Source organism: Macaca nemestrina, chromosome 5 (assembly GCF_043159975.1).
Source record: "Macaca nemestrina isolate mMacNem1 chromosome 5, mMacNem.hap1, whole genome shotgun sequence".
Lineage (NCBI taxonomy): Eukaryota > Metazoa > Chordata > Mammalia > Primates > Cercopithecidae > Macaca > Macaca nemestrina.
Genome location: NC_092129.1, coordinates 115,328,718 through 115,344,933, shown reverse-complemented (window position 1 = coordinate 115,344,933; position 16,216 = coordinate 115,328,718). Strand labels below are relative to the sequence as shown.

The 16,216-nt window shown below is 37.3% G+C and overlaps 1 protein-coding gene across 7 annotated transcripts in view; it reads left to right on the top strand.

The window, feature by feature from the left end:
- LOC105479478 (small ArfGAP 1) overlaps positions 1 to 16,216 on the top strand; it is a 191,570-nt gene that overhangs the window by 13,461 nt on the left and 161,893 nt on the right. Inside the window, exon 1 of one of the 7 annotated variants that reach the window (XM_071096886.1) lies at positions 2,283 to 2,303. The exons of the other annotated variants lie outside the window; for them this stretch is intronic. The gene's annotated coding sequence lies outside the window, so the exon portion shown is untranslated. Of the gene's footprint in view, positions 1 to 2,282; positions 2,304 to 16,216 lie in introns of those variants that run through there. 7 annotated transcript variants of the gene reach the window in all.

Below are 16,216 nucleotides of genomic sequence, written 5' to 3'. Positions count from 1 at the left end.
TCATTTTAGTTTTCCTCCTTGCCTTTAAATGCAGAACCACCATAACTTCAAAATACCAATTTAAACAAATTGGGATTTTTATCTCATCACTAAACTTTATTTTATTTATTTATTTTTTCCTTTTTATAGAGACAGGGTCTCATGCTGTTGCCTAGGCTGGGGTGCAGTGGCGTGATCATAGCCCACTGTGGCCTCTAACTCCTGGGCTCAAGTGATCCGCCTGCCACAGCCTCCCGAGTAGCTGGGACTACAGGCTTGTCACCATGTCTGGCTAATTAAAAAACTTTTTTTTTTGTAGATTGTGGTGGGGAAGGGGCCTTGCTACGTTGTTTGGGCTTTTAAACTCGTGACCTCAAGCAGTCCTCCCACCTAGGCCTCCCAAAGTGCTAGGATTAGAGGTGTGAGCCACTGTACCTTGCCTAAACTTTATTTTAGAAACTTACTGAGTCCACAGATAAGTGCTTTAGTGTTTTTGTTTCTTTGTTTTTTGTTTTGTCTTCCATATATATATATGCATATATATCTATTTTTCTTTTTTTTCCTGTTTTTGCAGCTATATCCTTAGGTCAGATACTGGTCGTATACCTGGGCTTTTTAAACCATAGAAACAGCATGATAGAATTGAAAGAACGCTAGCTTGATTGAGCAAAGCTAGGTTTCAGTCCAAGCTTTGCCTCTGCCTTGCTTAGTGACCGATTGTCCTTGTTCTCTTTAATCCTTATTGCAAAGATTTATTTCAACCTTATATGATCTGTGTTCTTTCTTGAATCCCAAACCTTGTCACTTCTATGTTGGTATTTACTGGCATAGTATTTTTACTGACATAGTATTTTTTACTGACATGAAAATTGTATTATTGAGAGTTTATTTTTTGGGTCCTATTGAGATTTGTATTGTCATCAAACTTATAGTTTTTATTTAAAGCTTTTCACTGATGATTTAGGTCTTGCTGAGCAAATTTACCTGGTATTAGCTTTAATTATCCCAAGCTATATCGCACAACTCATAGGACTCTTCCCCACAGATTGAGGAGTCCTTTTGTCCTTTTGTTTAAAACTTTTTCACTGTAATGCTTTCTTACTATTAATGTCAGTATTTTCTACCTCAGATGTTAGGTACAATTGTGTTTAACTTGGAGTGGCATTTAGTTACAGTATCATATAGAAGTGATTTTTAAAATTTTTTCACATAAAACAGAGCTTAAAGTGCTCTTGGAAACATTTTAATTTTATGTTCACATATATTTTGAGTGATAAATGTGAGGACCTTGAGGGTCCAAAGGAAAGAGAATTAAAAGTAATTCTAATAATCTTCCATTCTCTGTGGCCTCTATACCCCAGCAATTTTTGGTCTCCATTTCACCAGAGATCCAAGTGATTGATGGTAGACCTTCAGATGTCTGTCATTGATCTTTTATAAAGAGTGCCTTTCATTGAGCAGTGATGAGCTCAAGCCTAAACTTAAGAAAATAAGGGGAATTCTGGAAAATAATATTTGGGATAGATTTATCTTCCATTGTAGGAAAATTCATAAAAATTATGGTTTAGTCTAGGTGTTATTTAGTTCATGCATTTCTACTCTTGGAAGTTGCTTTTGGTGTAGGGTGATGATGGTGCACAGTGACAACAAAATTAACAGAAGATTGTTTGAGTGAAATGATCATCACCAGTATATTCATTTCCTATTGCTGCTATTAAAAAATCCCACAAACTGAATGACTTAAAACAAAACAAATTTTATCATTTTAGCAGGTTTGGAAGTCACAGTTCAAAAAGAGTGTGATTGAGCTAAAGGCAAGGTGTTAGCAGGCTTGCATTCCTTCTGGAGGTTCTAGGGGAGAATCTGTTTTCTTTTCCAGCTTGGAGAGGCCACCTGCATTCCTTGGCTCATGGCTCCTTCCTCCATCTTTGAAACTAGCAGTGTGTCATCCTTGATTCTGCTCCTCCTTGCCCCCCACTTTCACTGTTACATCTTCTCTGGCACTTTTATGACCCCTGTGATTACATTGAGTTTATCTGGGTAATCCAGGACAAAACTGCCATCTCAGAGTCCTTAAGTTATTCACAGAGATTCCAAGGATAGAACAGGACATCTTTGGGGGCCATTCTTCTGCCTACCAAAGTGGATTTGTGATAAAAATTGTATACAGAATCTAGATTTTTTGTTTGGTTTTTTGTTTTCTTGAGGCAGAATCTTACTGTGTCACCCAAGCTGGAGTGCATTGGCACGATCTCTGCTCACTGCATCCTCCGCCTCCCAGGTTCAAGCGATTGTCCTGTCTCAGCCTCTGGAGTAGCTTACAGGTATGTGCCATCACATCTGGCTAATTTTTGTATTTTTGGTAGAGACAGGGTTTTGCTCTGTTGGCCAGGCTGGTCTCGAACCCCTGAGCTCGAGTGATTCACCCGCCTTGGCCTCCCAAAGTGCTGGGATTACAGGCTTGAGCCACCGTGCCTGGCCAGAATCTAGATTTTTATAAGTGATACTGAGTTGGATGTATTTAAGATGGTATAGGTTGATGAAGTGTACTACTTAAATTAGCCTTTCTCACAGGACCTATTTAAAAATACATGCATGCAAGAGTCATTTAACGATCTCTTTGCAATGTTATCATTTATGTAGGAAATCCTAAGAAACTTACAGAAAAGGGATTAGAATGAATAATTGAGTTTATTAAGTTTACAGAAATAAAGTGACTATAGAAAAAGTAACTCATATACTAGCAACAAGTAATTGGAAGTTGAAATAAAAATTACGATTTACAATAGCATAACAGTATGAAAACTGTGGGATAAATTTAACAAAATATGTGCAAGGCCTGTATACTGAAAATTACAGAAGATTGCTGAGAGAAATTAATGAATACTGTACCTAAAGAAGTGGAGAGAGATATCAGAGATATCATGCTCATGGATTAGAAGACTCAATATTTTTAAGATGTAATTTCCCTCCAAATTAATCTCTGGATTCAATATTATTCCAGTCAGAATCTCAGAAGCCTTTTTTTGTTGCAGCTGACAAGCTGATTCTAAAATTTTTAATGAAATGCAAGGGACCTTCCAAAATCAAAGCATTGAAGAAGAAAAAGAATGTTTGAAGTCTTACACAACCTGATTTTAACAGTTGTTAAAAAGCTACAGTTATCAAAACAATGTGGTATTGGTGTAAGGGCAGACATAGATCTGTGGAACATAATACATGGTCCAGAAATAGACTCACTTATTATGGTCAGTTTTAACAGAAGTGCCAAGGTAGCTCAATGGAGAGAAAGGATAATTTTTTCAACAACAACAGAATGTATAATACCTTGAATCTTACCTCATGCCATTCACAAAAACTAATTTGAGATGGATCATAAAACTAAATGTAAGAGCTAAAACTATAAAACTGCTAGAAGAAAATATGGGGGAAAATCTCTGGGACCTTGAATTAAGCAAAGGATTCTTGGATGGGACACAAAATTATATTCCATAAAGTTAAAATTGAGAAAATGAACTTCATCAAAATTAAAAACTTTTGCTTTTCAAGAGACGCTTAAAAGTCATAGACTGGCTGGGAAAAATATTGTATCTGGTAAGGACCTTTATTCAGAATATCTAAAGAAATAATGCAACTTAATAATAAGACAAAGTTAAAACAAGCACTTGAATGTTCACAGCAGCTTTATTCGTAATAGCCAAACACTGGAAACAATTCAAATGTCTATCAGTTGATGAATGAATAAAGAAAATAGTACATTTGTACAGTGGAATAATATTTTGCAATACAAAGCGATGAACTAGTGGATGAGTCATAAAAACATTCTGTTCAGCAAAAGAATCCATACACAAAAGACTATATAGTACAGATTACAAATACATGGTTTTCTTGTTTTTTTTTTGTTTGTTTGTTTGTTTTTGAGATGGAGTCTCACTGTGTCTCCCAGGCTGGAGTGCGGTGGTGTGATCTCGGCTCACTGCAGCCTCCACCTCTCGGGTTCAAGTGATTTTCCTACCTCAGCCTCTTGAGTAGCTGGGATTACAGGCACGCGCCACCACACCCAGCTAATTTTTGTATTTTTAGTAGAAACAGGGTTTCACCGTGTTGGCCAGGCTCGTCTCGAACTCCTAACCTCAGGTGATCCACCCGCCTTGGCCTCCCACAGTGCTGGGATTACGGGCGTCAGCCACTGCACCCAGCCATAATTACATGGAGTTCTATTAAATAAAGGGATAAAACTTATAGGGACAGAAAATAGGTCAGTGGTTGCTAAGGATTGGGATGAGGGAGTTTATTTAAACAAAATACAGTGCATAGGCTAGGAATGGTGGCTCACACCTCTAATCCCAGCACTTTGGGAGGCCAAGGCAGTTGGATCACTTGAGCCCAGAAATTCCAGGCCAGCCTTGGCAAAATGGCGAAACTCTGTCTCTACAAAAAAGTAAAAAAAAAAAAAAAAAAAAAAAAGCCGGGTGTGGTAGCACGTGCCTGTGGTGCCAGCTACTTGGGAGGCTAAGGTAGGAGGATCTCCTGAAGAGGTCAAGGCTACAGTGAGCCTGATTGTGCCACTGCACTCCAACCTGGGCAACAGAGTAAGACCCTGTCTCAAAAACAAAAACAAACAAACAAAAGAAAAGACAAATACGTTGTTTACTTCTTTTGCTGATGTTAACAGTTACTGTAGATTATGTAGCAGTTTCTCAATTCTTTTATTTGAATTTTTGTAACATATACACTCCTAAAGTTTTTTTCGTCTTCCTTGAAAATAAATTTAATGGTCTGAGTAAAGACTTTGCAGAAGTGATACACTTCTTGATACTGGTTTAAAGAATGAAAAATCTTTGGTGCCTTTTTTTGTGTGTGTTTTTTTTGTGTGTGTGCCAAGTCAATTAGAATACTAATGAGTGCTTTGAAAACATTATGGAAAACAGTGGTTTAATGTTTTTTCTTGAGGACTTGTGTTATTCATACACAGCTCTAAAGTTGCTTATGGAATCTTTAGAACATCAGGTTTTTTGGTGCCTCTAGGTGCAGGATTTTCTATTAGGTGCTAATAGGGCTGCAGGGATAACCAGTAGGGGTTCCTTTTTCATGACTAAGAGCAGCAAGCTCTCTAAGAAGCAAGTGTGGCGTATTTAGGTAGTATGTTAATGCAAGGTTTAGAGAAAATTTAAAATACAAATGAAATGGTTAGCTTTTGACAGGAGAAAAAAGATCAGGAAGACTATGGAACAATTTGTAAGAGAGTAAGATGGGTCTGAAATGTGAGGGGACAATTAGTTGATGAAGTCATTTGCTGAGAATAAGGATAGTGGGACATCATAGGGGATTTAAGGTTATTCTTTGCACAGAATTTTTTTTTTTTTTTTTTTTGAGATGGAATCTTCCTCTTCACCCAGGTTTGAGTGTAATGGTGCTATCTTGGCTCACTGCAACCTCTGCCTCCTGGGTTCAAGCGATTCTCTTGCCTCAGCCTCCCAGGTAGCTGGGATTATAGGCGCCCACCACCACACCCAGCTAACTTTTGTATTTTTAGTAGAGACGGGGTTTTGCCGTATCGGCCAGGCTGGTCTCGAACTCCTGACCTCAAGTGATCCACCTGCCTTGGCCTCCCCAAGTGCTGGGGATTACAGGCGTGAGCCAACATGCCCGGCCTTCTGCACAGAATATTGGCTAATAGTCAGTGTTTTAAAATACTTTAAAAATTTGTAAAAAATAATCCCTCTCCACTGATTGGTATGTTTTCTAACTTTTGTGGTTGCATATACTGCTGCTACAAAGCTTTGTGTGCACACTTTTTTCTTCAGAATAAAATCTAAGATCTATGTTAAAGAGTATACCAGATTAAAACCTGTTTGATCTATATTGCCAGAAGTGTTGGGACCAGTTTACTTTCCCACCACTACTATCTAAAGAATGGCTAGGCGAGTGCTGTGGCTCATGCCTGTAATCCTAGCACTTTGGGAGGCCGAGGCGGGTGGATCACTTGAGGTCATGAGTACATAACCAGCCTGGCCAACATAGTGAAACCCTGTCTCTACTAAAAATACAAAAATTAGTCAGGCCTGGTGACACACGCCTATAATCCCAGCTACTCGGGAGGCTGAGGCAGGAGAATCACTTGTACCTGGGAGGTAGAGGTTGCAGAGACTGGAGATCGTGCCACTGCACTCCAGCCTGGTGACAGAGTGAGACTCCATCTCAAAAAAAGAGTTGCTGACTTATTGTACCCAGCCTGTTACTGGGCATTTGTATTTTTAAAAGGCTTCCTTAATACAGTTGGTGAAAATGTTATACTATTTTGCATTTTCTTGATACTCTTACAGTTGAACTTTTTTTTTTTTTTTTTTTGAGACGGAATCTCACTCTCTCACCCAGGCTGGAGTGCAGTGGCACGATCTCATCTTACTGCAGCCTCCGCTTCCCGGGGTCAAGCAGTTCTCTGCCTTAGCCTCCCGAGAAGCTGGGATTACAGGGGCCCGCCACCATGCCTGGATAATTTTTTTGTATTTTTAGTAGATGGGGTTTCACCATCTTGATCAGGCTGGTCTTGAACTCCTGACCTTGTGATTCACCCGCCTTGGCCTCCCAAAGTGTTGGGATTACAGGCGTGAGCCACTGCGAATATTGAACATTTTTATTGTGCTCATTGGTCATTTCTATTCTGTTAGGATTTGCCCCTATATTTTGGGAGGGTGGGATTGGCACCCTTTTCACATTTCTCTCTTGACCAGTCATTGGGCCAAGAGAACACAAAATTCCAGACAACATTCATTCTTCTGCGTATCCTGGTAGGCTGTACCATTCATCTCTATATTGCACCCATAAGACCGTGAATAAGTGGGTTGAGCATTTTGGAAAGATATTTTCAGTTTCTGATCTATATATATTTTTTAGTAATTATGGAATTGTTGAAAGTTTAGACATAGAAGAGACCTGTATGGTATCTATTCGAGTCTCCTATACTAGAGAGATACAAGAGGCTAAATGACTTGTTCAAAGCAATGGAACGGTGAGAGAACATGGGAGTGAACCCAAGTCTTCTGGAAATCTGTCTGTTACTTTGTCAGGTCACATATTAATGTGTTACCCTTGACCTTCACAAAAGACAGCACCCAGCTTTTTAATCTTTTCATTCTCTTTAAATTCAGTCCGTGTGCACAGTGAGAAGGGAGGTAAATTGTGGGTTTTTATGCTTAATCAAACTGTTATCTATGTAATGGCAGTATATTAAGAAGATAATTAGTTATCAGACTGAGCAAGGATTATCTATTATTTAACCAGTTTATTCAAACATAAATTTGGCAGTAATGTAAACATGTTTTCAAAATTTGGGATGATATTTGTTGTCATCTACAATGTTAACTAGGAACAAATGGTTATCTCTTGATATAAATCTGTAAATAGCGTGGAAAATAAGTGGTATTTGTAAATATTTTTGTGTTTGAGAGATTGTACAGATAGATGGAAAGCACTAGAGCATTGGTGAAGGGGTGAACAAAATAAAGAGGGCTTTACTGTACTTAATCAGATTTTTGAATATTTAAGCTGATTTTTTTTTTTTTTTTTTTTTGAGACGAAGTCTCGCTGTGTCGCCCAGGCTGGAGTGCAGTGGCCAGATCTCGGCTCACTGCGAGCTCCGCCTCCCGGGTTTATGCCCTTCTCCTGCCTCAGCCTCCCGAGTGGCTGGGACTACAGGCGCCCGCCACCTCGCCCGGCTAGTTTTTTGTATTTTTTAGTAGAGACGGGGTTTCACCGTGTTAGCCAGGATGGTCTCGATCTCCTGACCTCGTGATCTGCCCGTCTCGGCCTCCCAAAGTGCTGGGATTACAGGCTTGAGCCACCGCGCCCGGCCGCTGATTTTTTTTAAGGATTCTTAGTCACCTGGGTAAAGAAAGAAATTTTAGATTTGACAAGGGGTAAACTTTAAGACCATCAGGTGAAACAAGGATTATGGATTCTTAAAAATTAGACTTCATTTCTCCTTTTATTTTATAACGTACTAATGACCACCAAATCCTTAAATGATCACCAAAGTTCAACTTCTTTGCCAAAGTCAGCTAACACTTAAAATTTTCAGGGGAATGAATGCTGCATGTGTAGATTTTATTAGTTCCTTAAAGAACTTTCTAAGTTTTTCAGTGTCCTTATGGTATTTTGAACTTGTTTACATTTTTATTCCTTCTACCCAAGTTTACATGGTAAAGTAAAAACACAGTAGTTATATGGTAATATTTCCTCTGTAGTATTCTTCCTCCAGTTGTCTGTGGGTTGGTAGTCACTGCTCTTCTCTTATCTTTGAGAGGCAGGCTAGTTTGATAGGGAAAACATGGGCTGTGAAAGCTCACTGCTCTGTTTTGAAGGCTCAGCTCTCCCACTGCTGGCTCTCATTTCTTTCTTTCCTTTCACTCCCTCCTTCCTTCTTCGTGGTAGGAGTGTGGTATTTAAACTTTATGAGCCCCAGTGTCATTACATGTAGAATGGTAATACCTGTGTCACAGGGTTGTGAGGATTAACTGAGCTTGTGAAGTAATGTCTGGCACAAAGTAAGGGTTTGATACATGAGTAGGTGTTTGGTAATTATGCCAGGTCTTAGTTTTTTTTGAGCACTCATTTTATGACTTTGCAGGAAGCATTTGTGAATTATATTTTGTTTGGTAAAAAATGTAATTGAACAGATTCTGAGACTAGGCCAGTGCAAAAATACTTGATGGAAGCCTCAGGAAAATAAAGTAGTTAATACTTGTTTTTTTTTTTTTTTTTTTTTTTTAACTTTTTGTCTGCTGGTTCACTAGAGTAGACATTAGTGAGGGATGCACAGCAGAAGCCCTACCCTGTCCTGTCCTGAGGAGCCTTTACTTTAAGGAGGCAGGCCATAAACACAGAGTGTATTCTGAAAAGGGTAGCACAGGCATTAGATGTTAAATAAATTCAGAGAAAATAAAAATCACCAAGAATGGGGGTTGGGGAAGGTTTTTAATAAAGGAGGTAGTTCTTGAGGAAGAGTGGAATCAAACTTAAAGGAGAATGGCAAAGTTATTTCATGTAGGAACAACCAGGTAAACAGGTTTGTGCATATACTTAGTGGACGTGCTTTGTACGTACCTTTCTGAAGGCAGGTGTAAGTACTGGGCAGAAATGTCCGGGAGAAAATAGACGAAGGGGCAATTGTTGATTTGGGAGTTATCTGCATAGAAGTGTTTCCTAAAGTCCAATTACTCGAGTCAACACTTTTAACCAGAGGGTCAATGATGAAGACTTTGTAGAGAGGCGATGGGATGAAGTAGAATTGTCCCATTCTTTGTGAAGGAAGACTGCAAGGAAAACCAGAACAGAGAAGCCTTGGGAGAAGAGTTTTTTTTTGTTGTTTTTTTTTGACACAGAGCCTTACTTTGTCACCCAGGCTGGAGTGTAGTGGCATCACAATGGCTCACTGCAGCCTCAAACGCCTGGACTCAAATGATCTTCTTACCTCAGCCTCCTAGGTATCTCGGACTACAGATGTACGCCACCATGCCCAGCTCATTTAAGACATTCTTTTTGTAGAGACAGAGTCTTACTTGCTCTGTTGCCCAGGCTGGTCTCGAACTCTCGGCCTCAAGTGATCCTCCTGCCGTGGCCTCCCAAAGTGTTAGGATTATAGGCTGAGCCGTTGCACCCTGCCAGGGTTTTAAGTAGGGGATATGGTTAGGAAAATTAAATGCAATACAGAGGATCAAAGGAACTAGAAAAGGCCATTTGATTTTTGTATTTTTTGGTAGACATTAAAACTATTTTCTAAGCTCTTATGAAAATTTCTGTTGTAAAGCTAAACCCAAATTGCTTCAGAGTCTTGTTTTTTACCTGCTATGCAGTGCAGTAAGATTTAAGAAAGTGAATCTTTAGTATTCTAATGCTCTTCTTAGGCAGTCCTTTGCCATTTTAAATGCCTTTGCCACGTCTCATTGCTTGTTTTGTTTTCTGTGTTTAGTTTACTTTTGAAACAAATGCTTAATTTCTCTTGGAATTCTGACAGCTTATGTGGTCTGTGAGGAAAATTGTTTGGAATTTGTTTTGTAGCGGAAGGAATGTTATTAATATAGGTGTAAATGGCCCTTGAAATAAGGCTTAATGGAACTTTTGTCAGAGTTACTTTGTTTTGTTTGAGGGATTATAGTTAACTCTTGAATAAACTGATATAGTTGACAAAAATTGGTTTCTGGGAGACTTGTCGGGGTATTTTTGAAAAAAATATGTTCTTTTTTAGCACATTTGCTTTCTTATCTTACAGAAGTATAATTCTTTTTGTGTAAATGAATATAATAGTGTCTTTTGATTTAGTACAATTGGGCTTCTTAAATATTTGAATATGGTATATACCAAGTGGTGGTTTTATAACATATATCTGCCCTCTGCTGGTCAAAATGCATTATTGCTATGAATTTAATAACTAGTAATTTCTTTGACTGTAATAATACTCTGTAATTTCAAAAGTAGGCATAAAACTAAACTTGGGAAAAAATACCCTTTTCATTTGAAGAGAATACTCTCTTTGGGACAGTTCTGCACAATGAATTATTCTGCCCAAAATGCCAGTAGTGTCCTGATTGAGAAATATTGACCTAATATATTGATGATGATGATTTTTGCATTTTGGCTGTCTCTATGTGTTTTTTTAAGTTTCTCTGTAAGTTCTTGGTTTGTCCTGTTCAATGTGGAAGTCACTAGCCATAAGACTATTTAACTGAATTTAAACGTTCATTTTCTTAGTTCCACTAGCCATATTTCTAGGCTTAATAGCCACTGTGGCTAGGAGCTAATGTGTTGGATAATGCAGATTATAGAATGTTTCCAGCATCATGGAAAGTACAGTTGGATAGTGCTGTTTTAATTTTTAAATTTTAAAAAGTGAGGATTATCATTTTAATGAAGTAATCATTTTCTTAAATTTGTGATGAATTTCTTTGCCATGCAGTCTTTTCACATAACAGCATTTTCTCAAAAAACAATTCCAATTAACCAAGGGAAATATATTTTGTAGGATTTTAGGTTATTAAGATTTTGTTGTACCATGCAATTTGCTGTATACATATATTTATTGCTGAATGATTATAGTACATTTTTCTCAATGTGGGGCATTGAGTATTTCTAGTATTTTGCTCCTCTGTTTTGAAGAGTTGTTAGGTTAAAAATAATGGTCATTTTTTTTTGACCATTTGGTTGAGATAATAGCTTCTTTACCCTTTTGGTGCATGTTTGGGATGGAAGGAAAGCTATAAATCAGAACATACGTAGAGAAACTATAATGTGTGAATCACAGTTGAATATATGTTGGATGATTAAAGATTAAAAAATACATAGACACTTGATCCAGTTTCTCCTAATGGTAACATCTTGTAACATTATAGATGAATGTCACAATCGATATACTGATGTTGATACAACCCACCAATCTTACTGTGACTTCTACAGTTTTGCTTGTACGGTAATGTGTGTGTGTGTGTGTGTGTGTGTGTATTTTTATACAATTTTATCACAGGTGAAGATACATATATCTGCCACCATAGTCAAGATATGGAACAGTTATATACCACAAGAATCTCTTGTGTTGCCCTGTTGAAACCACACACATTTTTCTCTGTCCCACCCCACCCATCCATTCCTAACCCATAGCATCCACGAATCTGTTTTTCACTTCCAAAATTTTGCCATTTCAAAAATGTTATATAAATAGAATCATGCAATATGCAACCTTCTAGGATTGGCCTTACTCAGTGTAATTCCTTCAAGATACATCCAAGTTGTTGCGTCTGTTAATAGTTCTTTTCTTTTTATTAAATAGAATTTTGTGATATGTTTGTACCATAGTTTGTTTAACCATTCACCTGTTGAAGGACCTCTGAACTGTTTGTAGTTGTTTAGTATTAAAAATAAAGCTGCTGTTACATTTTTGTATAGATTTTTGTGTGGATGTAAGTTTTTATTTCTCTGATAAGTGCCCAGTAGTGCAGTTTGGGTTGTATGGCGATTGCATGCTGAGATCCATAAAAAAAGTGCCAAACTTTTCCAAAGTGGTTGTACCATTTTATATATCTAATAATGATGTGAGCCATTTAGTTTCTCCATTTCTTTGCCAGCATTTGGTGGTGTGACTGTTTTTTATTTTAGTCATGTTAGATGTGTTGTAATAGTGATACTGGTTTCCATTTGGATTCTCCTAGTGGTTTATGGTGTTGAACATCTTTTCATGTGCCAGTTTTCACTCTGTATATCTTCTTCAGTGAAATGTCTGTTCATGTTTCATTTTCTAAATGGATTTTGTTTTTTACTGTTGAGTTTTGAAAGTGCTTTATATATTCTAGATACTAGTCGTTTGTCAGATATGTGCAAATACTTTTTCCTACTTTGTAGCTTATCTTTACATCCTCTTCACATGGTCTTTCACAGAAGAAAAGTTAATTTTGAAGAGGTTCAATTTATTAATTTTATTTATGTACTGTGTTTTTAGCCAGTCTAAGTACAATTTGCCTAACCCTAGATCCTGAAGATTTTCTATGTTGTTTCCTAAAAGTTTTACAGAGATATGTTTTATATTTAAGTCCATGATCAATTTTGAGTTGTATTTTATATATGATACAAGGAATGGATCAAAGTTATTATTATTATTATTTTTTGCATATGGATATATTTGATCCTTTGAGAACAATATTTTTTTTTTTTTTGAAACAGAGTCTTACTCTATCACCCAGGCTGGAATGCAGTGGTGTGATCTTGGCTCACTGCATACCCTACCTCCCAATCTGGTTCAAGTGATTCTCATGTTGTGCCTCAGCCTCCTGAGTAGCTGGAATTACAGGCATGCGCCACCATGCCTGGCTAATTTTTGTATTTTTAGTAGAGATGGGGTTTCACCATGTTGGCCAGGCTGGTCTTGAACTCCCGACCTCAGGTGATCCACGTGCCTTGGCATCCCAAAGTGCTGGAATTACAGGTGTGAGCCACTGTGCCCGGCCTGAGAACCATTTCTTGAAAATATTAGTCTTTCTCCTTTTGCACCTTTGTAAAAAAGTAAATTGACCATATATGTCCAGGAGGGAGCACTTCTGAAATTTATTATGTTCCATTGACCTGTTTCTCTGCCTTTATGCCAGTATTGTACAGTCTTTATTACTGTAGCTTCTTAATAAGTCTGGAAGTAAGGTAGTGTAAGTCTTCCAACTTTGTTATTTTTTTCAAAACTGTTATGGCTATTCTAGGTTACTTGAATTTTCATATGAATTTTAGAATCGCTTTGTCAGTTTCTACAACTAATCTTAGATTTCAATGGGGAATACTTTGAGTCTGTAGATCCATTTGAGAGATAATTGACATCTTTATTAATAGAGTCTTCCAATCTGAACAAAATATATCTCTCCAATTATTTAGATCTTATTTAATTTTGCTTGGCAGTATTTTATAGTTTTCAGTGTATGGGCCTTGCTTATTTTTTGTTAGATTTTTCCATAAGATTTGACTTTTTAATGCTATTGTAAAAGATGTTTTTAAAATTTTAATTTCTGATTATTACCGGTATGTAGAAATACCATAGGTTGCTGCACACTTACATCTTGCAACTTAGTTAACCTCACTTATTTGTTTTCATCGCTTTTTTCGTGGATTCTATCAGATCTCCTACCTAGACAATTACCATCCTCGAATAAAGGCAATTTTTGCTTTTTTTCCAATGTGAATACCTTTTATTTCCTTTTTCTTATTTTATTGCACTGAGTAGAATCTAGTAAAATGGAAGTGGTGAAAGTGGACTTGCTTGTCTTGTTCCTGATACTAAGGGAGAAAAGGTTCAGACTTTATCTTGTATGTAAAAGTCTTACAGATACCTTTTATCAGGTTGAGAAAATTTCCTTTGTTGCTAGTTTGCTGAGAATTTTCATCAGAAATGTATGTTGAATTTTATCAAATGCTTTTTTGCATCTTTCGAGATGCAAAATAGTTTTTGAATTATTTTTTTTTGATCATATAGTTTTTGAATTATTATTTTTTGTTTGTTTTTTGAGACAGAGTTTCGCTCGTGTTGCCCAGGCTGGAATGCAATGGTGTGATCTCGGCTCACTGCAACCTCCGCCTCCTGGGTTCAAGCGATTCTCCTGCCTCAGCCTCCTGAGTAGCTGTGATTACAGGCATGTACCACCACGGCCCCCTAATTTTGTGTTTTTGGTAGAGATGAGATTTCTCCATCTTGGTCAGGCTGTTCTCGAACTCCCGACCTCAGGTGATCTGCTCGCCTTGGCCTCCCAAAGTGCTGGGATTACAGGCGTGAGCCACTGCACCCGGTCGTTTTTTAAATTCTTTAATATATTAAATTGCATTGTTTTTCACACATTAAACTTTGCATTCCTGGGAGAAACTACACTTGGTCATGATGTATTACCCTTTTATATATGTATTTGAATTTGATTTGCTATAATTTTACATATTTTCATGAAGGGTATTAAACTGTAGGTTTCATTTCTTGTGATATCTTTGTCTGGTTTGGTATCAGAATAGTTTTAGGCTCACAAAATGAATTAGGTAGTATTCTCCTCCTCCCCATTCCCCTCTTCCCCACTATTTTTTTCCCCTCAATTTCTGGAGGAGTTTGTATAGAACTGATACTATTCCTTAATTGTTTGGTAGATTTCCCCAGTAAAGCTATCTGGGCCTTGAGTTTTTGTTTGTTTTTTGCTGAACAGATTCAGTTTATTTAATAGATACTAGGCCATTCAGGTTATCTTTTCCTTCTGGAGAGAGCTCATTTGTGTCTTTCAAGGAGTTGGTGCACTTATAGCATAAAGTTGTTTATAATATTCCCTTATGATATCTGTAGAATCTGTAGTAACGTTGCATCTCTGTTTGCTGATATTGGTAGTTTGTATTTTCTCTCTTTCCTCTTCAGCCTGGCTAGAGATTTACCGATTTTATTGGTTTTTCAAATAATCAGTTTTTATTTTCATTGACTTTTTTGTTGCCTTTTGGTTTTCTACTTCGCTGGTTTTTTTAATTTGTATGGGTACATATAATAGTAGGTGGATATATTTATGGGGTACATGGGATATTTTGATATGGGCATACAAAGTATAATAATCTCATCAGGGTAAATGAAGTTTCCATCACCTCAAACGTTTATCATTTCTTTATGTTACAAACATTCCAATTTTACTATTAGTTATTTTAAAATGTGTGAAATATTATTGTTGACTGTAATCACCCTGTTGTGTTATCAAATACTAGATCTTTTTCATTCTAACTGTATATTTGTACCCATTAACCATCTCAATTCTGTGGCCCTCTGCACCAACCTCTTCCCAGTTTCTAGTAATCATCATTCTACTCTCTATCTCCGTGAGTTCAGTTGTTTTAATTTTTAGCTCCCATAAGAGTGAGAATGTGAGAAGTTTGTCTTTCTGTGCCTGGCTTATTTCACTTAACATAACGTCCTCTAGTTCCATCCATGTTGTTGCAGATGACAGGACCTCATTCGTTTTTATTGCTGAATATAGTACTCCATTGTGTATATGTACCACGTTGTCTTTATGCGTTCCCCTGTTGATGGACACTTAGGTAGCTTCCAAATGTTGGCTATTGTGAATAGCACCACAATAAACATGGCCATGCAGGTATCTCTTCAGTATAATTATTTCCTTCCCTTTGGGTATATACCTAGCGGTGAGATTGCTGGATCATATGGTAGGTCTATTTTTAGTTTTTTTGAGGAATCTCCATACTGTTCTTCATAGTGGTTGCACTAATTTGCATTCCCACCAACAGTGTCCAAGGGTTCCCTCTTCTCCACATCCATGCTGGCATTTGTTATTTTCTGTCTTTTGCTTAAAAACCATTTTAACTGGAGTGAGATGATATCTTATTGTAGTTTTAATTTGCATTTCTCTGATAATCACTGATGTTGAGCACCTTTTCATATACCTGTTTGCCATCTGTATGATTTCTTTGGAGAAATGTCTGATTAGATCTTTTGCCCATTTTAAAATCAGGTTATTATATTTTTTCCTATGGAGTTGTTTGAGCTCATTATATATTCTGGTTATTAATCCCTTGTCAGATGGAGAGTTTGTAAATATCTTATCTCATTTTATGGGTTGTCTCTTTACTTTGTTGATTGTTTCCTTTTTTGTGCCAAAGCTTTATAACTTGATGTGATCCCATTTGTCCATTTTTGCTTTGGTTGCCTGTGTTCGTGGGGTACTGCTCAAGAAATTTTTGC